Source organism: Camellia sinensis, chromosome 2 (assembly GCF_055761805.1).
Source record: "Camellia sinensis isolate YWXY chromosome 2, ASM5576180v1, whole genome shotgun sequence".
In the NCBI taxonomy this organism is placed as follows: domain Eukaryota; kingdom Viridiplantae; phylum Streptophyta; class Magnoliopsida; order Ericales; family Theaceae; genus Camellia; species Camellia sinensis.
Window position 1 is genome coordinate 151,210,709 of NC_138962.1, and position 23,751 is coordinate 151,234,459.

At 32.2% G+C, this 23,751-nt stretch overlaps 1 pseudogene across 1 annotated transcript in view; it reads right to left on the reverse strand.

Annotated features, from left to right (window-relative positions):
* LOC114302196 (pentatricopeptide repeat-containing protein At3g53170 pseudogene) overlaps positions 1–8,526 on the reverse strand; it is a 29,823-nt pseudogene extending 21,297 nt beyond the window's left edge. The window contains exons 1-3 of the transcript XR_014360212.1: positions 8,287–8,526; positions 5,565–6,653; positions 4,622–4,725 (exon numbers count right to left, since the gene is read on the reverse strand). The product of XR_014360212.1 is annotated as a pentatricopeptide repeat-containing protein At3g53170 pseudogene (transcript). The remainder of the gene's footprint in view (positions 1–4,621; positions 4,726–5,564; positions 6,654–8,286) is intronic.
* Positions 8,527–23,751: the final 15,225 nt, after the last annotated feature.

Below are 23,751 nucleotides of genomic sequence, written 5' to 3' on the forward strand. Positions count from 1 at the left end.
ACTTGTTCCATTTACAACATAAATTCACTCAACCCTCACTTTATACATTAAAACTCTTGTACCTTATCAAAATAATGCTTGGAAATTGAGTGTTGAGAGAAATTTTGGGTGTTTGTAGTACCTTTTTCATCAACATCAACTTTCCTCACCCACCACCACCACCACACCTCTTGCCGCACCCTTTTCTTTCCCCTACCCCTTCCCCAACTATAGCCTTCCTTTCCCAAACTCACAAGCCTCCACTACCTCAGCCACTGTCCTCACCACTAACTCCTCCACTGTCCTCCCCTCCATACCCATTACCTTCGTCCAAATCTTACACCTATTGCCTTCCCATACACAGCATCACCTCCCTCTTAAGATCCATACCCATAATCAAGCCATTATCTTTGACTATAAGATTGGATTTTTATTAGTGGAAAAGAGAAATTCATATACTATTTTTTTTTTTTTTTATCAAACAAATTCATATACCCCCATAATCAAGTCATTATTTTGTTAGTGGATTTTTCTCTGGCAAGCAAGAGAAAACACCAGCGTCATTATCATATACATGCGGGTACCACACAAGACACGAATCCAAAACCCCAACGTAAAACCTAGCCAACGAGTGGCTTATCTTGAACCCTCCATCACCCAATGCCATATCAAACAAGCTCTTCGCCTATGTTACCTGGATCGTGGATCGTTCCAGTACGTGGAATGGGAACGGGATACGCTACATGTTCTAAAATATGGTACGATAAGAGTAGATTTGTATATATTATACTTCAGAATTTAATTTACGAGTAATTATTATTATTATTTTTTTAACTATTAGATATCCAATAAAATGTAATATTTTCTGTAAGAATTATGACCCATTTTTTGATTTTTTGTCTTTTCAAAACTTAACTCACCTTATATTTTAGTTCGTTATATTTGAATTTTTTCCTCCTAAGGTAACATTTAAGGACACATTGAACAAAGCTTTTGGAATTGCTTTGGAACATTAAATTTACCGTTTTGAAATGGCAGTGTACCATGTTTTAGAACATGCGTACCAATACGTAATTTGCTAGGGTATTAGCGTTTTCTGATAACATAGGTCTTCGCATTCTATTGTAACTCTCCAAACTACTCCCCACATAATACCACTGAATGTGAACAAATTTTGACAAAGTTCAAACCAATTTGTTGGGGAAAACCACGGTGTCATCGCCAAAGACAAACCATTGGACGTCGTACTCTTTGCGGAGAACAACTTCTTTCACTATCCGGGTGATGTGAATCACGAGGCTAGAGCCACAACAGAAGGAGAAGGGGAAGGTGGGGGGGTGTCAGCAGAGGTGAAGGTTGGGTGAAGGTGGAAGTTGGCGGTGGAATTGGGTGTGGGGCTGTTGAGACAAAGGAAGAGGTAGGATTTGCAATTGGGGAAATAACAAGAGGAGGCTGCGAAGGGGAAGACGAAGTGGCGGAGAGTGGTAGGAGAGGAAGGAAATGCCCTACTCTAGCAACGGGCAAGAAAACAGAGAGGTGGAGAAATGAAGGGATAAGTGTGTGATAAGGTGCATTGTAATGTCATTGTAATGTTACAGATGGATAGTTGTTATATGCTTAGGTGATTTATTAGATGGAGTTGTGATTTGATATCATCAAGTTCAAGGTTTAAATTTACACCCACCAGAAATAACTAGAGAACTAGTGCCATGTATACCTTTTTTCTGTTAGATAATCCAATAGAGATAGACGGATAGGTAAAATTGAGATTATGTTAGAAAGTTAGGGTTTAAGTTGATGAAATTCAAAACTTGGGATTTATTTTGTTACACAAGGCCTAAGATTTGTTTGTTTGTTTTGTTTTGTTTGTTTTGTTTTTTTTTTTTTTTTTTGTAATTTCTCCTAAATATTATATAATATTCAGTTTTATTGAAAGTTCTTTCAGCACTAGATGGGTTTAAGGAATCAACCTCCTGGTGCTATTGATCAATTTGAAATGGCCGTATACAGTACATTGCAACGGGTTTTTCATACATATATGTAGCATGAAATTTTAGCATCTGATCGATTGATCAGGCTCAAGGAGCTGAGGGAAAAAAAGAAAGTAAATTTTCTGGCAAGAACTTCTTCCTGGCAAGCACCTATGTTGGATTCTCCAACCACAGTAGGCAACATCCAAGAATAATCCAGAACCAAAAGCAAAAAATTCACTAGGAACAGAAATTTGGTGAATCAAGCACCTAATCAAGAGATAATTTCCACATACACTCATTAATTTATCAGTGTGAACTATGAAAGATGAGAACAATAGAAGAAATACTGGATAAAACTGTTCTTGCCAGCAACACAACTGGAACATAGAAGAAACAAGAGGAACATTTTCAGAATACACCAAAAAGGCCTTGTTCCAGTTATTTTGGGTCACCTACAGTCTATCTTTACCCAATAATAGCTCTTCCTTCTTTCTTTGCAGTTGAAAACCAACTCAAAGACGACAAGATGCCATGCCACAAAGAAGAGCACTTTATAGAGATAACAGCTATGTAAATGTTAAAAGGTTTTTTGGAATTACAGTGCAAAAACACTGTAGAAAAATATATATCTTTCAAAAACCAATAGAAAAAAATGAAGGCAGAGGTAGAATTCTAAAGAAGATGATAAAGACAATTGAGAAGGAAGAACAATGTTGAAAACATAAACATGGACAGCATGAGACACCATTGCCTGCAAAGTTGTATTATCAATGGGAGAAAACCAATCGGAAGCTGATCTTCCTCACTCCAACATGCTAAGATACTAGTATATGATGTCATGGATATTTATTGTATGAGAACCTCCTTATCCAAAATGAAGCCTTTATAGTCAGAAAACAACCAGTTTATATAGCTCATTAATGGTTACCTACATATCTAGTTTATGTTTTTGAAGGACAGTTGCATAGGTAGGTGACAACTACCGCAATACCCAATACCTTTTTAGACCCTTGTGAATTCTGTGAGTAGCTTTTAACAAATGCCAGGGTGGTTGGGAAAGGGCTCTATAGAGTTCAGTGGAGTACACCAAAAAAAAAAAAAAAAAAACCGAATGTATCTATCAATCTAAATGTATGAGACAAAGTTCTTATCCCAAAAGAAAGAAACCAAAGGTCTAAATGATATGTTAAAACAATTAATCAAATTAAAGGAATTGTGTGTTTATTGAATACACAAAAGTGTTTTGCTTTAAGACATAATATGTGACAATAGATGGAATGTGAAGGAGTGCACATAAAATATACGATAAATTACACTTTGCGCCCCTTTACACCATACGCCACTTTAACATCTTGTTTTTAAATTGTAACAATCGATTGCCCGCACTTTCAGTCAAGTGTCAACGTGGTCCTTCTGTTAGTCTGATGTTAAACTGGCTGACGAAAGATGGTATGTGCCCCTCACGTGAGGCATTTTTTAGTGGAAATACGTACTTCTATTCCATTTTCTTCTTCTTTCATATTTCTCCACTTTTTCCCCTCTTTACCAATTTTCTCTCTTTAAAGATCAATCTTTCTCCACCACCTACGACCACCCCACCCTTCCCACCACCCACCACTTCCCCAAACCATTGTCAACCCCTCACTCCTTTCCACTGCCACCTACCCAACCCCTATGTCCTTTACCCATGACAGCCAAGTCCCACCTCGTCCCCTCCCTGCCCCCTACCCTTCGTCAGCCCCCCTTTCTCTTCCTCCCTCTGCCTTATTTTCACTAAATCAAGACAAACTATATGAGAAATTCACCAACAAAAATTTCAAGTAAAATTCTCACAAAAATTCCTAGGAGAATCAACCACAAGAAGAACTAGAGTAACATCATTGAGACCATCCCCCTTTCCTTCCCCAAAGAGAAGAATAAGGGGAAGAAGAAGAAGAGACCGAACATGTAAGTTGCCCCACCTGACACCACCACTCCCTCCTAAAACTGCGCCACCGTCCATGACAGCCTCTTCCCCAACTCCAAACCCTAGATGCCAACTGGAATCCAAACCCCTAATTTGAGCAACACACTGACTTCGATCTCTACAGCAGCCTCTTATCCGACCTCTTCTATCACAGAAAACCCAACTTGCTAATTTATTTTGGTGAGAACTTCTTAGATTATGGCAACTGTTGGATGAACCCTTAAGTAGGTGAGATTTGGGAGAGATTTAGGTGATGTTACTAGTAGGCTATGGATGGGTGCGTGTTAGAGAAAGAGGACGGGAAGCAGGTGTGAGGTGGTTTGGTCATCAATGGCAGAAGAAAGGAGGGGGTGTTGGAGGGGAAAAGGAGTGGTGGCTACTGTGGGTGGCACGGAGGTGCAGTGCTGGGAAGGGGAGGAAATGGTGGTTGTTTTCACTTTAGTAATTTCAGTTTACTATTTATATTTTATGATGTAAAAAAAACCCACATGAGGTCACCTGGTTAATTTCCATTAGTTGAGTAAACAGGAACCAACAGAAGGACCACACTAGCACTTGACCAAAAGTGCAAGGGGTTGATTGTTAAAATGGGAAAATGAGGGACCAAAAGGGATCCGGTGTAAAGTGTGGCTGCAAAGCAGAATTCATTGTAAATTACAGGGCCACAAAAGATAACTTGGAACAGAGCAAAACAAGCAATTACCAGTATGGTAGTACCAACTGCTGAAAATAATCACAAAGCTTGGGTTAGAATTCTTTGTATCTTGACGCGCCCTTCCTCATGTTAGCATCCGATCAACTTTTTTCCTGCTTAGAAATTTAAAATAGAAACATTCCTTTCAAATTTATAACCAAAATATCTTCCTCATTGTTCATAATACTAACAGTGCCCAGTTGTTTATACAATGGATAAGAACAAAAACAAAAATCTCATAACCTTTCTCAGAAACAAAAATCAAAATTTTGTTTCAGGTTGTTGTTTTTGTGTTTGGAAACAAAAACTTTTCGAAAACACAAGGGAAATAACAAAAGGATTTGGAAATGTATAAAATGCTTAGAAATAAAATCTAAAACCCATATAAATGTTAAAACATACCCAATAACTAAATAATTGAACATGTTAATACAAAAATATGAATATTAGAAGCTCAATATACAAAAAGGCTTACAAACTTAGCTGGGTAAGGGGCTTTGGCATTGTTCGAAAAAACTTTTAAAATAATAAAAAAAAAAAAAAGGAGTAGGAATGGGGATGAAAAAAAGTACCAGTACAATCTTCATTAAAAAAAAAAAAAAATGTACTTTTGCAAGAATACGAGATTTAATCATGCTCATTTTACCTTCTCTTAAATCTTGTCTTTCTGGCAAAAAGAGGCAAATAGAATAAACATTGTTGGATATTCCTAATAAATGTCGAAACAACTCATTATTTCGGTATGTTTTGTAGTGGTTCAGTGGAAACATTAGAATTTTGGTCTTCCACTAATGTTTCAATTCAATTTCCTAGAATACAAAAATGATTCAGCCATTTCTACCTAAACAAAATGGCTGAAAAGAAACTAATAAAATGTGGCCCTGTCAAGAACTTCATGCTTCATTAACCAGAAACACATACATTTGGCAAAGTGGTAACTATTGAAGGATACCTAGCTTTCCCTCAGCAGTAATCAACTTATTCTCCAAATCTTCAGCGGCCTCAATCATGCCTTGAGCATTGTAGGCTTGGATCATGGTAGCAAAGGTGATATTGTCCGGCTTATAATTTCTCCCTTTCACTGTCAAGAATAACTCACCCATCTTTGTAATATCACCAGCCTGACCATAGGCACTGATGATGCAGTTGAAAAATGGAGTATCCAGAACTACATCAGAATTCTCTACTTGCCTCATAATTGAATCAACCTTCCTCAAAAGCCCAGCTTTACTATAAGAACTAACAAGAGAGCAGTAAGTAACAGAGTTAGGCTTCATTCCTTGATGCTTCATTTTCAGAAAGAATTCTTCCATCTTCTCAATATTTCCAGCCATCCCAAACGTCTCAAAAACAATATTAAAAGTGACAATTGTTGGGGAGTATAATCTTTTCCTCATAAATTCCATAACAGAACCCATCTTCTCATACATTCCTGCTTTTCCATATGATCTAAAATGTTAAACGTCTTTATGTCAGGCCTTATCCCCATTAGCTGAAATTCAAACCACTTCTCCATTTCCTTAATCTTCCCGGAGTTCCCATAAGCCCCAATAAATGAATTAAATGTGAAAACATCTGGAAGGCAAGTGCCACTTTCAGTCATGTCCGTAAATGAGTTCTCCATCAGTTCAAACAGTTCAGCCTTACCATATCCATCAATTATAGTATTGTATGTTACTGTGGTACATTCAATTCCCAAGTATGACATTCCAGCAAGTATGTGTTCAATGAGATCAAAACGATGGAGTTTAGTGCAGCAGTTGATAAGAATCGAATATGTATATACATCCGGCTTGCAGTCAGACACTGACTTCATATGGTCAACAGTATGAAATGCCTCAACAAGGAGGCCACTAAGACCATACGCACCCACAAGTGCAGTGTAAACATCAAGAGTGGGTTGGAGGCCATCAGACCTCAAGATCTCAAAAGGCAAGCTTGCTTGTTTGGGCTGTCTGCACTTGCCGAGCATCACCAACAGCTTTGTGTACGTTTGGCATCTTGGCTCATACCAATGTTGCTTACGAAGAAGATTGAATATCTATCAACAGGAAATCCGTATTTGTTTTAAAAAAAATGTTAGAATCATGAAGAACTCATCTAGTTGATAGATAAGATATGAAATCTAATTGTCATGAAAATTATCATCAAAATTCAGTTACAAATTCCTACAAAATTTACAAATTAAAAATATAGTACCATTCTTTTTACCAAAACCATAAGGTCATTAATTAATGGCAGTAGAAGCAATAATACAGGAATCTCGAGTTCATATGTCCACTTTACAGAGTTATTATTTTCTTCTTTGGAGTTTTCGCCTAAAATCTTATATCTAACACCTACTTCTTGGTAATGGAACAATGGAGACCATTTCTCTAAGAGTAACTCCAACATTCTCTCATCAATCATGCTAAACCAAAATTTAACAAGATGAATGTTTGGCCAATGATTTCTTTAAATTTACTAACCTACAAAAATGCCTATGTATTTTGTTTATATATAATTCAATAAAATTATTATTATTATTATTATTATTATTATTATTATTATTATTATTATTTATTTATTTATTTATTTTTTAAGTACCAACTATCATATCAAATTTATTTTACTTCAAAATATAATTTGAAGGCATCTTAAATACATAGAACACACTCACTTATCAACATTCCTCTTGTTGTCATGCTCACACACCTTCAATAAAATCATTATTAAGTGTATGATGGAGTTCAAAAAATCAAATTATATGGTGATGAGCAATAGATTAAATTAATGTAATTTGATTTTAGTTAACGAATAGAAGTTTTTTAAATATTAATTATGCATTATATTTTTTTAATGAAAAAAACATATTTAAAGACACTATAAATTTTGCAACAAAAAATTCCAAAGGCTCAGATCAGACCCATTTCATAATCTTCCTCTATTCTTTTACCACCACTAAAAAATTCCAGTATTTCTCTAATGTTGATATTGTTGCAATGTGTCCCACATCGCCTAAAGTTGTCCCATCTGTACTGGTTATAAGGCTCCAGTTTTCCTCTCCTTAATACCTGGGCTTTAAGAAGAAGTGTGGGCTGTACTTTTCAATTGATACCCTAGCGAATTACATTTTGGAACACCGATTCCAAAACATACTACATTTTTGTTCCAAAACAATTATTTTGGCAATCCAAAGCGATCTCAAAAATTTATACATTTCCTTAAGGTTTCCTTATGATTAAAAAAAAAAAAAAAAAAAAAAAAAAAAAAAAAAATTCAAATATAATGAACTAAAATGTAAGGCAAGTGAAATTTTAATATGACAAAACATAAGAATTGTGTCATAATATTCATAAAAATGTGTTTTCATATGATTAATTTGGAAAAAAAATAAAACCTACATTTTATTAGAGGTCTAATTGTTAAAAAAAAAAAATCTAAACTAAAAGTACCTTAAATTCTTATGGTGTTAACTATACAAGCCTACCACTATTATACCATAATTTAAAGTATGCCTTCCCGTTCTCGTTCCACATTTCAAAACGATGCACATTCCAAGTAACATAGTTTCGAGTCAACCACAAAACAAGACAAATCCATAACCCAAAACACAAATTAAACAACAATATATCTAAAGAACCAAAACAAATACAGAGTAAAGTAAACAATCCGAAAAAGAAAAAACCACAAACCTTGAGAGCGGACTCCCAGCGGTGCTCCCGTATTGCATCGTCAAGAGCCTCCAAGACTGCTTTGGGCCACAGCCGATTGTGCTTGGTTGAGTTTGCTTTTCTCTCAATGGCTTTAATGGCAGCCTCGGTTCTCAAAATACGAGAGAGGTCCTTCTTGGGCTGCCTCTGGAGGCCTTGTGCAGAATTTTGTGATCTCTTCTTCGCTGCTTGATTAGCAATAGTGGGCTTGCTGGGTTCTTTGGTTTAGTTAGGACTTTTGTCGAACGGGTGGTAGAGGTTAAGAATGAGGATGAGGACCAAAACAGGTTAGCTGAATCTAGGAGGTGGGTATTCATTGGACTGAAGTTGGGGGAGGATTTAGAGGGCTTGTTGGGGGTTTGGAGGAGGAAGACGAGCAGTACAGACTAGCAAGGGTAAGGTAGTGGAACTACATTCTGCGGGTGGTGGACCATCAAGCCATTCAAATCACTGTTTTTAACAGATTCCAGTGGAGGGGTAGATAATTTTTGGGGGCAAATTATCGGATTCAAATCGTCTGCTGTATTATCCTCTGCTATGATCCAGCTATGTCTTCACCACACCATGACACGGGCTGTGATCCAACAGCTACAATAATAAACAGTCAAAACTAGGTTCTTTTGAGGCTTAAAATTTGGGGCCATTTCCTAAATAAGCCAAATTATCAATTCAATTTCTAAACCAAGTTTAATTTTGAAAGAATTTTCAAAATAGACTAAAACGTGGTTCATAACCACGACTTCAACGTTTGTCCCGTGAAAATGGTGAAATCGTAAAAGCGTAATTACAAATCACGCTTTTAATTAAGAAAGCGTTGTTCCTAATTACGCTTTTAAATTATTTTTTTTTTCAAAAAACGTAATTTCAAACCACGCTTTTAAAGAAATTTTTTTTAAAAAAAAATATAATTTCTAACCACGCTCTTAAATAAAATTATATTATAAAAATAAAAAAAAAGTGATTAGAAACCACTCTTTCAACACTCACAACCCACGCACTCACTCAGCCACACCACACAGTCTCTCCCTCTCTCTGACACATCACTCACACACAACTCACACTCACACGCAATTCACATCAAAATAAATATAAATAAATCTTAAGAATTAAATAAATATAAATAAATAAATAATATTTAAAAATAAATAAATTTTAAGCACTAAACCCTAAATCCTAAAATAAAAAAAATAAATTTTATCCCTAAACAATAAAGTAACGTTTGATAACATTTACGTTTTTAGTTTATGTTTACAAAAATAAATGAAAAAAATTTAATTGGAAAACAATTTAATTGAAAAAAATAATAATATTTGGAAAAAAATATATTTCAAATAACTTTTTTTCAAATAATTTTTTTCCAATTATTTGAAATATATTTTTTTCCAATTACATTATTTGAAAAAAAAAATTATTATTTGAAAATAAATTATTTGAAATATATTTTTTTTCAAATATTATTTTTTGTTCAAATAATTTTTTATTTCAAATAATTTTTTTTTCAATTATTTTTTTAATTAATTTTTTTTTCAAATATTTTTTTTCAATTAATTTTTTTTCAAATATATATTTTTTTCAATTTTTTTTTCAATTAAAATTTGGCCTAATTTTCAAATAATAATTTTTTTTCAAATAATTTAATTGGAAAAAAATATATTTCAAATAATTGAAAAAAAAAATTATTTGAAATATATTTTTTTTCAAATATTATTTTTTTCCAATTAAATTTTTTTCAATTATTTTTTTTAATTTTTTTTTCAATTATAATATGTGTGATCACATTGTCATAAATAATAAATATAAATATAAATATTTTAAGCTTGAAAAAAAAAATTATTTGAAATATATTTTTTTTCAAATAGTATTTTTTTCCAATTAAATTTTTTTCAATTATTTTTTTTAATTAATTTTTTTTTCAATTATAATATGTGATATTATTGTCACAAATAATAAATATAAATATAAATATTTTAAGTTTGAACAAACATATTTTTTAGTTTATGTTTTTAAATTTTTTAAAATATTTTGTTCAAACTAAACGCATTTATAATTTATGTTTTTCTAAAAATAAACAAAAATCAGTTTATAAAATTTTTGTAAACATAAACTAAAAACGTAAACGTTATCAAACGCAACTTTACTGTTTAAGGATAAATTTTTTTTTTATTTTAAGATTTAGGGTTTAACTCTTAAAATTTATTTATTTTTAAATATTATTTATTTGTTTATATTTATTTAATTCTTAAAATTTATTTATATTTATTTTGAAGTGAGTTGTGTGTGAGTGATGTGTCAGAGAGAGCGAGAGAGAGTGTGTGGTGTGGCTGTGAGTGAGTGCGTGGGTTGTGAGTGTTGAAAGCGTGGTTTATAGTCACGCTTTCTTTGCAACACAGTTTTGTTTAAAAGCGTGGTTAGAAATTACGTTTTTTTTTTTTAAAAAAAAAAATTTAAAAGCGTGGTTAGAAATCACATTTTTTGAAAAAAAAAATTTATTTAAAAGCGTGATTAAGAACAACGCTTTCTTAATTAAAAGCGTGGTTTGTAATCACGCATTTACGATTTTGCCATTTTCACGGGACAAACGTTGAAAGCGTGGTTGTGAATCACATTTTAACCTATTTTGGAAATTCTTTCAAAACTAAACTTAATTTAGGAATTGAATTGATAATTTGGCTTACTTAGAAAAATGGCCCTAAAATTTGTATTTAAAAAAAAAAAAAAAAAAAAAAAAAAAACGCTGATCTTCTCCCTCACAAATTTGTTAGCAGCGGCCTTCCCAAAGCTGATGTTTAAAAAATGACAACAAATGATTTTGTTTCAAGATTTTTTGGCAATGTCTAAAATTTAATATATATATATATATATATGTGTGTGTGTGTATCAATATGTTTAAAAAATCATAAAGGGTTAAAAAGTCAAAAAATTACAAAAAAAATCAAAAAGTCAATAATTCATATCAAAAAGTCAAATATTTCTTTTTTTATCTACTTTTTGCGTATCTTTTCGTAAAAAGTCAAAAAGTTATCTCAAACATACTAATTTTTTTACATTACATTTTAGCCAAAAAGTCAAAAAGTTACTAAAAAAACATGTTATCAAACGAGGCCAAAGAAAGAAAAAAAAAAATGGAGGCTTTTCCCAAAATAGGCCAACCTACTAACTTATTTCTCAAACTACGTTTAATTTGGCCGAAATTTTCAGAATAAGTCGAAGCGTGTTTACAAAACACGTTTTTAATTAAAAAAACGTTATTCCTATTCGTGTTTTCAGCTTAAGTGAAAGTGTAATTTAAAAACACGCTTTCAACAGAAAGCGTGGTTTGTAACCACGCTTTTAAAGAAAATCTGCTTTTAAAAGAAAGCGTTGTTCGTAACCACGCTTTTAAAAGCCATATAAAATGGCCCACCTGCCCATTTGCAAACACGCTTTTTATACACTTATCTTTTTTTCCCCTACAGCCCGAACCAGTTCTTCTCCCTCTCTCTGTTGATCTCTGCTTCCCCTCTCTCTTCGTGGGTTGCTCGCTGCTCTCTCTTTCTCTCTTCTGTGGGTTGCTCTACTGCTCTCTCTCTTGCTGGTATGTGCACTCTCTCTCTCTTTCTCTCTCTCTCTCTCTCTCTCTCTCTCTCTCTCTCTCTCTCTCTCTCTCTCACTCCCAGTTTGAATTTTTTTTATGTTGATTTCGTTTGTGAAAATATGAATGTGGGTACATAGAATATTTTGTGAATTCAAGAATAGTTTCGTGAATTCAAATTGTTTTGTGAATTCAAATTGATACCAATGTGGGTTTTGTGAATTGATACCATTTTAAATTGATACCCTAGAATTGATACCATTTTAATACCAATAGGGTTCTGTGAATTGAAATTCTAGTTTTGAATTCACAGATTGAATCTTAGCCCTAGCCCTAGCCCTAACCCTAACCCTAACCCTAACCCTAACCCAATTCTAGGGTTTTGAATTGAATATGATTTCATAAATTAGGACATATGAAGAGTTCTCATAGATATAAATGAATCAACCAATGCATTGGCTCTTACATATAATGCAAAGATAGATTAGGCCCATCATTTGGCTTATTAATTTTGTTTATCTCATTACTTTTAGTAACCACAATCCATTATACAAACTAATTATTTGTAGGAAAATATTTAATATTGAAATAACTCGTGCATTTATGCCCAACACATTGTACCTTGATGACTTTACTCAGAATCATAGTAGCTTAACATTTGCTAGAATTTGGTAGAAGCTACCAAAGAGATCCTAACTTCCTTTGTTATTAACTTAGGAAATGGTGATCCTTTTGAAATCAAAGTGAAAGTCCCCTTAAAATCTCATCCGTGTGAAGAATGCAAAATATTTGATCATTCTACAAACTTGTGTCCTAGTAATTCTTAAAGTCAAGTTTTAAATATTCCCAAACAAGAGTGGAATTCAAGAAATGGCCGAAACAGTTCAAGTTGAGCCCAGTAAAAAAAAAAAACAGTAAGGAAGTTGTTGAAAAATACTATAAGTGAGTCAATCTCAATCATATGATTAATGATTTTACTTCAAAAACACTAATTGACGTTATTAATTGAATCAAATTAATATAAAATTTTAAATCAAATCAATTAAAAATGTATGAATCAAAATAATATATGAGACAAAATACAAAAACTACCAATTTAAGTTAGTTTTATCCACTATACATTACCACTTTTTCTATCTTCATTCCACAAAAGATCCAAGACTACCGGTTGGTAAATTAAATTTTATTTTTTATTTTTTATGATTGTCAGACAAATCTTCACAAAAATAATAAAAAATAAAAAATTTAGTCCTCGATCTGTATTAAAGAGTATTGTTCGAACACATAGAGTGCATTACGAGTTTCAATATAATAATCTAAACCATTTGTTTTTTATTTTAAATTTTCCATTATTTAGTGTTTTTAGAGTACTACTCTACATTATTCATGTTAGAATACTTGTCCAATTATCTCTTACAAAAGGGAGAATTTTTTTTTTAATTAAATTGCAAATTAAATCATTGGTCTCTGTAATTCAAGTGAAGTGTCATTTCAGTTATCGTAATCTTAATTTGAACATTTTGGTCTTTACATTTTAAATTTTGTTACAAGATGGTCCCTCTATCAAATGTTGTTAACAATTGAAACAGAAAAAATAAAGTGCAAAATTCGAAAAATCAAAGTAATATTTAAAACAAATTATAAAGAGCAATAATATAATGAATATATTACATTGATAGTCTTTATAGTTGATTTTAAAATTTACTATAATTCCTCTTTTATTTTACTTATAGTATTTTTCTATTTTAAATTCAAACAAAATTAAAAATGTATTGACCAAAATCCCATATTGTTGGCTAAAGATTGAAAAACTTCTAAGGCCACTCTCTACCAACTGAGAAAAATCATGATAGAGATATAAATTCATTTAATATTATACTAGCCCTAACCCAATTCTAGGGTTTTGAATTGAATTTGAATTCACAAATTAGGGCTAGGATTTTGTGAATTCATATAACATACATTTAACCCAAAAAAATTTGGCAAAAAAAAAAATGTTCACTATATCATTCCATACCGTAGCTTGTTATACATGTTTAATGGTATGAAACATTATTTGAGGACCACTAAATAACCTTTCACTAAAAATAGAATGTGAACATGATTGCCTTATATATAAAGGGTGAGCTTTTCTCAATTTCACTAAACTTGAGAGAACTTGAGGAGGTGGTGAGACCCATCACATGTCGTATTTCGATAATTCAAGCATTTTATTTTGGAGGACCTTCACTGTATATCATTCACGGATAAAATTAGGTTGATCCGATAATCATATTATTTTTCTTTTATTGTATTTGTTACCGAAAAAATGGACTATTATTGTATTTGTTACCGAAAAAATGGACTACAATTATATTTTTAAAAATAGAACATCCATTATTTAAAGATAAATACAATAAAATGAAAAATTACAATCATCAGATTGGCTTAATTTTTTTTCATAAATTATATATACGAAAAGTTTTAGAGCTAAAGAATAGTTTAGATTATCAAAATGATATCCACTCAAATTTTCTCAAGTTTATATTTGAATTTTAAAAAAACCAATCCATATTTAAATATGACTGTTGCTAAAAAGCACCCATAGGGATCAAGAAATGCGATTTGCATTGAATTTAATGTATTTTATTAAAATTAATATATGTTTTAATCATTTTGACTATTTTGAAGAGAATTTTTATCCTAAAATATTAAATGCAAGCCCAACAGATATACAGCACCCAATTATGCAAAAGCATTCAAAATAAGTTGGGACTTATGACTTCAAATAGAAGTTTATACTGTTTGCATCGCTTATAATGTATTTTGACAATACTTTAACAATTGCTCTTGTTGAAATGAAATTTTCAAAATTAAAATTGTTAAAATTATTATTGAGAGCAATTATGTTAGAAGAAAAATTAAATAGATTTACCATAATATTAATTGAGAAGGATATTAAAAAAGTATATACAAATTAAATTTTAAAAAAATATTAACTCCTATCTACAAAAATCCCGGATTAACTAACACATTATAATCAAATTAAAATCCGAATAGAATCAAAATTTGAGATAACATATGCAAGCTACATGTCAATTTTCTAGACTTTTCCTTCTTCTTTTCTTTTCTTTTATTTATTTATTTTTGCACTTTTAGCCTTTAAAACTACTAATCTAGATCTGTATTAGGGTTTGTGAATTGAAATTGTGATTTTGAATTCACAGATTGAACCCTAGCCCTAGCCCAATTCTAGGGCTTCAAATTGAACCCTAGCCCTAACCCAAAGCTTGTAATACAAATTGAACCGTAGCCCTAACCCAATTCTAGGGTTTTGAATTGAATTTGAATTCACAAATTAGGGCTAGGGTTTTTTTTATTTTTTTTATTTTTTATGATTGTCAGACAAATGCTCACAAAAATAATAAAAAATAAAAAATTTAGTCCTCGATCTGTATTGAAGAGTATTGTTCGAAGACATAGAGTGCATTACGAGTTTCATTATAATAATCTAAACCATTTGTTTTTTATTTTAAATTTTCCATTATTTAGTGTTTTTAGAGTACTACTCTACATTATTCATGTTAGAATACTTGCCAAATTATCTCTTACAAAAGAGAGATAAAAAATTTAATTAAATTGTAAATTAAATCATTGGTCTCTGTAATTAAATCATTGGTCTTTGAAATATTACCAAAACAAAGAAGAAGAAATATAAAAAAAAAGAAAAATTTACAAACAACTCTTTTACATAGACAGTTGTATCTGGAAGCGTATGCAAAATATAAAATTATACAACTCTTTTCCATTCCTTTAATATGTCTAACAAGTTCTTCACAAAAACATGCTTATGATTTGACTCATTGCTGATTTTCCTCTTGGGATCTCATACCGTTTTTGTGATATGGTAAAGGTAAAGTTATAGTCTTCTAATATGGGCAAGTGAGTAAAAGAGTTGCAGTAAAAACCCTTCATAACCTACATCTTAAGATATTAGACTATGTATCCAAAAGTTGGACAAGAGAAGCGTCATGGATATATATATATATATATACTGCATATTATATAGTATTCTTAAATAAGATGTAAAACTATCTTTAAGATATTAGACTATGTATCCAAAACTAATTTTTTTTTTTTTTGATAAGAATGTTACACCTAGTGAATGGTTTTGATTGAGAGTCTCATGTTCTATGTTATTAAAACTATCTTTAAGGCAATTTATAATTTTTTTTTTGTGGCAAACTTTCTAATTGTACTAGACCTTGTAGATTTCTTTTACTTTTGGGATTAAAAATACAAAAAATTGATTTTTATGAGGAAATACATTGTAGAAAAATACGTTGTAGATATCTTTTTTTTTTGAAGTGTTACGTTTAGTAATTTCAACATTATGAGGAAATCCACATTTGCTCTCAACATAGAACACACATGCATTTATACTTTGCCGTTATGTAATTTATACTAGAATCAGACCGCTGGGTCCATAAAAAAATAAAAAATGATCAAACCGTTCATAAGATCACTATTTGGAATTCATTGGTGCATCACCCTAATTTATACTAGACAATGTTTTCAATTTTTTGAGTTTATAAAAATATAAAAAAACTCATGTGTCATTTAATCATTGATTTTATATAATTTTTTTACAATCAGTTAAACCTTCACAATATAGTTTATAAACTCATGTTATAAATTGAAGATATTTTTAAAAAATCATCTTTCGATTGAAGCAAAAATTATAGCAAGAATTGGGACTTTTGCATAAGTTTATTCATATTAAACAATAAATTATTCTTAAATTTTAAGAAGTTTCAAAATTTTCATGAACCAATCAAATTTAAATTGATTGATAAAAATTTAAAATAATGTCTTTATAATTAATTTAACTTCTCTTACTTGAATCAACATTTAGGCTAAATACATTCAGAAAATTGATTTATTTATGAAAACTGTAAAGAAATTTGAAATAATATACTATAAAATCAAAATTAAGATATTAAGATTCCAAAAAATATTACGATTGCTAGACATGACCCCTCACCACTTTTGAAAAAAATTAAATTTTACGTTGATTAGACTTGAAAATTAAAGTCCAAAATGAAAAGAAAAAAAAAAATTAATAGATAAGAGGGGAGGGGGAGGGGGAGGGGGAGTGTTACAATTTTAAGTTTAATGGGAAAAAAGTGATATGAAGTGTAATTTGCCTAAAGATCACTGTGTTACCAAGGTAGGAAGTAAACTTCTTAAAAATTAACTTACAAAATTTGTAATGATAAGTTATTTTAAAAACTATGACAAAAAATATTTTACTTAGTTTTAATTTAACCAAATAATAAAAAATATGTAATTATTTTAAAAATTTATTTTATGTCAAAACAAATCAACATTCTTTATGTGTTGTAAGCTTTTTTCTTAAAAAGCTAAAAATCCAAAACATAATAATTATTTTAATTCATATTTTAATTAAAAAATCAATAATGATTGTTGGATTACAATTAATGATTACTTAAATAAAGTTTCTGACTCACGAGTAATTGTAATTGAATGAGTTAAATTTCATATAATTCTTTTAGAAGTAAAATCCAATGTAAGTATATTGTTGATTTTTCAATGTTTTTTTATTTCATTGAAGCCAGTATATGGAGAGTGTTTTAATTATCTTCTATTGGGGAGGATACATAATTCGGGATCCCGATGAAGGTGTGTCATATGATGCTGAGCTGAAAGGGATATATGGGGTACAACTTAGCGCCACACTTAACAATTTGGAGGAGATGTTCATGTCCAAGGTGGAAAGTTACGGCGAAAGTGTCTGATTGAACTTTAAATGTTGATATCCTTATCGCCAGTGGCCAGCAATCAGCAAATACAAGATATTACTGATCAATGACGATGACGTTAAACACTGTATTAAGTATCGGTGCAAGTTTCCAACCACCAAATTGTTTGGAAGTGTACATTGATAAAGAGGTTGTACACAATGTCCCGAATATGACACAGATGGATTCTCGTCCTTTCACTACATTGCTTACACAAGGGATTGACACGACAGCGTTTCGGTCTCTTATGTATGCATCAGATCACTGTTATTTAGTGGGCTACACACAATAGACATTTGAGGGCCATGGTGTGGAATCAAGTTCATGTGGTGGATATGATTATGAATTTCACAATAACACAGAAGATGTGCCCACCTGCAGCCATCATACCACTCCAGTTGAAGTTGTTGGGAATATGGCGAAAACAGTGAACTATGTGCAGTTTGCTGAAAATATTGTTGACAATGACATGTATAGTCTTGATGTCGCCCTAGACGATGATGAAAATGAAATGTGTGATGAAGAAAATTTATTGGCAGGATCAGATGATGATGATGAAAAAGATGATGTCGACGGCCCCGTTGACCCTGAAAATGTCCCCATCCCACCTAGACCTGAAATCCTTTTCTATGAGAACATTCACATGGGTGGTGATTTTGACATGAGTAGCCGTGATGTCATTCCCCGTAACCGGATCTGGAACGCTGAAAATGCAGAGTTGGACAAAATTGGACATGGTTTTCGTCGATAAGAAGCAACTTCTACATGCTGTGAAATTGTACCACGCAATAAATAATCAAGAGTATAAGGTCGTAACCTCCATGCGAGACCTTTGGGTGTTTGCTTGCAAGCACGCTTGCAGCTGGTAGTTGCGTGCATCACTTAATAAGAAACATGGTCTTTTTGAAATAAAGCAGTACAAGGGTCCTCACCATTGTTTATACCTATGAATGAACAGGGACCACACTAATATTGACTCCAGTTACATTGTTTCTCATCTTTTGGGACAAGTTGCGGTGAGTATAAAAAATAAATTTATATATATGTTTGTTTATAGTGTTCACACCCAAATAATCCAACTCATATTTGATTGTCGTATGTAGAATGAACCTCATATGCCAATTAAGAGTGTCATCGAAGATATTAAAAAGACCATGAACTACAACATATCATACAAGAAGGTGTGGCATGCAAGGTCAAAAATTAGAATGGTATTCGGGGATTGGGATGAATCATATAGGCAGTTGCCTAAATTCATGCATGCATTATAGACATCTAATCCTAGCACTATCGTTCAATGAAAACATACCGGAGGTACAACCATTATGCCCATTTTCCACTTTGTTTTCTGGTCTTTCAAACCCGTCATTGATGGATTCAGATATTATAGGCCTATTATAACCATAGATGGTACATTCTTATATGGAAAATACACTGGTGTGTTGCTTGTAGCAATGATCGTCACTGCCAATGGAAAAGTATTACCGCTTGCATTCGTTGTTGTCGACACGAAGAGTTTGGAATCTTAGTCGTTCTTCATTTCAAATATCAGGGAACATATTGTCATGGACCGACAGGGAGTGACTTTGATATCTGATCGAGCTGAGAGTATTTTAGTTGCTGTGAGGCGGCATTAGCTAAATCCCTCACTCCAATTTGTTGGATATCATCGGCACTGCCTTTGACATGTTTGTAGTAACTTTCATACAAAGTTTAAAAATAAGAAGCTGAAACAACTTTTATGGAAAGCAGGGAGTGTTTATCAACGACGAAAGTGTAATGCTTACTTAGAACAGATACAGGCCATTAACCAAGATGCCATCGATTAGGTCCGCAAGATGAATCCTGTGGAGTGGGTCCTTGTATCTGACGGTGGGTATCGGTGGGGGTATTGACCAGCAATGACGTAGAGTGCTTCAACAGTGTCTTGAAAGGTGCAAGGAACCTACCTATCTCAGCTATGATTGAGTTTACATTTCGACGGCTCGTAAAATATTTTGATGAGTTGGGAGCCTAAGCAGAAATAGATGCACGAAATGAGTTCCAATACCCTAGAGAGATGCAAAAAACTCGAGGAGGGCATTGCAAGGGGAAATACTTTCCAGTTGATATCGTATGACAAGTTAGTTTGTAATGTAAACTAAATTGTGCTTATTATGTTGTGAAGTTAATTACACCTAAAAACATGAATTTGATTAGTTTTTATCAATATTGTCTGATAGGCCCCGCCGCGTATTTGAGGTGCAAACATCTTTTCGCCATGGACGAGATCGCAATACACAGATTGTGCGCATGAATCAACCCACGTGCAATTGTGGCAAATATAAGATAAGACACTATCCGTGTTCCCATATGCTCGTTGTTATGTCTAAATGCGGTGACAATCCATTCGAGTATGTTGATCCAGTATATAGGCTTCTTGTGTAACGCCCCAAATTTCTAGCCCAAATGAAGAAACGACAATCATGGCTCTTTCAAGGAAAACCGAATATAAATCTCCAAACTTACATTACATGATACAATAGTTCTTCATGTAACAATACATTAATCCAACAACAAGTAAATAAACAAATAAATACCCCCAAGGGTTTACAAGTTTCCAAGGCTTGAGCCTAGTTACACAAAACGGTTATTCAAACCCACACAAACACAGCCCTTGGCTTACACACAGAGTCACAGCAAAATGAGAGCATTGTACTCCCAACACACATACTTTCACGCCCCTAGTTGGGTGGGATCACCACATCTTTTCCTGTATAAAAATCCCATAGGGTGAGCATAAAGCCTAGTAGAAAATTCTTAACAAAGTATATACATTTTATACAAGTCTCAAGAGATGAAATGCACATGCCATGCTATGCCTTTTTTGAAGATAAATCACATTTTCATCCTTTGAAAACCATTATGCTCAATGATATCATGTAATTTCAATTGTTCAAAACTTAACAATTTATTTCAAGGACGGTAAATACGACTCTGGTAATCCCTAGGTCGATGTCTGCAAGTAGACTATACAAGTATTATCAAATTGTTATTTTTACCAATATTAACCAGAAGGCTCAACACCTATCCGCGCGGGTTTTCGGTCTTTCACCCCATACTCTCAGGCCAACTTATTCAATATCATCTACACCACCTATCAAGACTTACCAACGTATTTACCCCAAAACCATTCCATGAAAACTTGTTTTTCAACATTCTTTTCTCAATGCAAGTTTTCAAATCAACTTTCAAAGTTTAATGTAATCAAATGAATTGATATGCCAATTTCACAAGATGAATATAAATACTTTTATTCCAATTCATTATCTAAGGAATAACACAATTCCCTTTTCTCAAGTATCCTCGACAATTAGTTATTTCAAGACTATTTCAACGTTTTGAACAATAATTTTCAGATGAACAACAATTTTCATATTCCTTGAAATTCATCATTTATATGAATATAAATAAGAAATTTTCCAAAATCCATTTATTTTGACACACAAAATAAATATAACAATATCATTCATGGATTTTCAGTCTCCTTTAAAAAAATCTTCAAATTCTAGGTTTTCTCACCAAAACTATATAACTCAAATCTTTTGAAAGAAAACTTTCTAAAATCATCTTTTTTTCAACCAACGAAGATCAAAACCCATAAGATCATTTTAAAAGAACAAGCGACAAACCCATTTTCAAAATCGCTCAACTTCTTGAATCAATTATCAATTTTCAAAGCTATCGAAAGATGATTTTAAAAATCATATAGATCTTGCAAAAATGTATATATAACTCTAAGAAAATCCTTACCTTAAGTTTTGAAGAAGAAATGAGATGAAACCCCCAAAATCAACGGTGTCGAAACTCGATCTTCACCGCACGCAACGAAGCCCTCGAGAAGTTAACCAACTTTGATAAAGAACTTATGGCAGAACTCTAATCGATCTTGAGAAATCAAGGTTTTGATCCAATTTGGCATAGGGAAATGTAGAGAGAAGGGAAAGGAAAGGGTTTTTAGAGAGAGAGATATACAAAAGTGATCTGAAATATCAGATTCACGAACTGATATAACATGGTCCTCTTGAGCGTGGAAAGCCCCGCTCGAGCATCAAATACACTTTCCCAGTACTTTTGCAGACAGGTCAAACTTCTAGAACCAAACATTCTCCGCTGGAGCGCATAAACGGCCGCTCAAGCGGACAAGCAACTTCTAATGCATTTTGCATTTTTGCTTCGAGGGCGCTGCCCCTCAACCCCGCCAGGGCACTGCTCTAGGACCCACCAAGGGGTGCTGCCCCCTGGACCCCCGCGAGCTGACCGGGCAGCTCGATCTCCGACATACTCAGCGAAGTGGCAAATTGGGATTGCTACATCCTGTATACATGGGGGTTTGGGAAACTAAATTCAATCCAATACCACATCAAGATTATTGGGATGATCCGCAGTGGACCTTAATGCCTAATGTACTTCTTCTGCGAGAAGTAAAATGAGGTTGTAAATCTATGTCTCGCATTCTAAATGAGATGGATATGTCAGATAGGCGTTTGACTGCTCGTTGCAGTGAGTGCCAGCAGACAGGTCATGACAGGCGGACATGTCCGGCGCGACTTGGTCGATGAAGACTATGTAATGCTTACATGAGTTTCGTGAATTGTGAAATTGTAAAATGGTTGCACTTTTTAATTGTGAGATTGTAATTGGACAGTCCATGTGAATTTCTAGCTTGTAATGCAAATGACCCCGTGTTAAACTATTAATTAATTATATATACTAATGTTTTAGAAGTTAGACCAATTGAACATTTTGCAAACCCTAAAGTCATTTTCTTAATTTGAACTCTAAATGATCTATTTAATTTTTTATATATTGTAATTGTTTTATATTAAACAAAAAATACAACTAATATACTAAACAAATAAATTAAACTAAATATGTATGCAAAAAAATTTAACTGTAGCACATAGGTCTAAGTTTTTTTATTGTGTACTTGATTGAAATGTGTATTAAAAAATTCTATACTTAATCAAATAGTTCTTCTACCATTTGAAAATTTAATATTTATGAATAAATTTAATATTTTCAAATGCTCCAAGCATTTTTCACATTTACAATTTATGAATAAATTTATGTAATTTAAAAATTTTATACTTTATTGAAACTTTTAGCATTACAAAATCAATAATTAAGTTTTGTCAAATATACAATAAATGTAATCATCAACCTATTTTTTAAACAAAATTTTCTCATTCAATTTTTTGACAAATATTTATGCAGGAAAACTATTTACATGTTACTGTACTATGTTCATGGTCATTATTAAGCTTATGTAACTGAGGCCCTAAAATTATTTTGAAAAAGATTTCTATATTAGTTATAGCATAGATAACGATAGGTTCTGTTGAACTGTTTATCATATTTAATGACACATAATTTTAAATCTTAAAATAGAAATATAGATATATATATATTTAAAAATCATAAATTATGGAATAATTAGAGTTTTTTTTATGATTATAATTAGATTTTAGTGAATTGCTTCTATATTAGTGGCACACAAATTTATAATTTTAAAATAACTGAGCACATTTGTCTTTTAGAAGTCGTAATGTATGGAATAATTAGAGTTTAATTGTTATAGTTAAATTACAGTTAACCAATATAGTTTTTTGAAATAAAAATTAATTACATTTTAGTGAATTGCGTCCATATATAGTATCACACAAATTTAAATTTTGAAATAGCTGAGCATACTTTCCTTTTACAAATTGTAATTTATGGAAAAATTAGAGTTTTTTTGTTATGATTAAATGAGAGTTTTATTGTTATAATCTAGTATTTCACTTGTACAGGCTTCATGGCACATCTACCTAAGGAGGTCCCACTTTTCATTCATCCACATCAGGCCGGCAGTAAATGGGAGCATCCGGTATGCAATAACATTTGTTGGACTTTACACTTATAATTAAAATACCCTTCATTTTGTTCTATCTTACGTAATAATGCTAGTATTTAAACAAGTCATTCTGTTATGCAAGAGGAGGCACGTACAGCGTTGACATGCCACCAGGCAGATTCTGGCCTGTGGGAGCATCC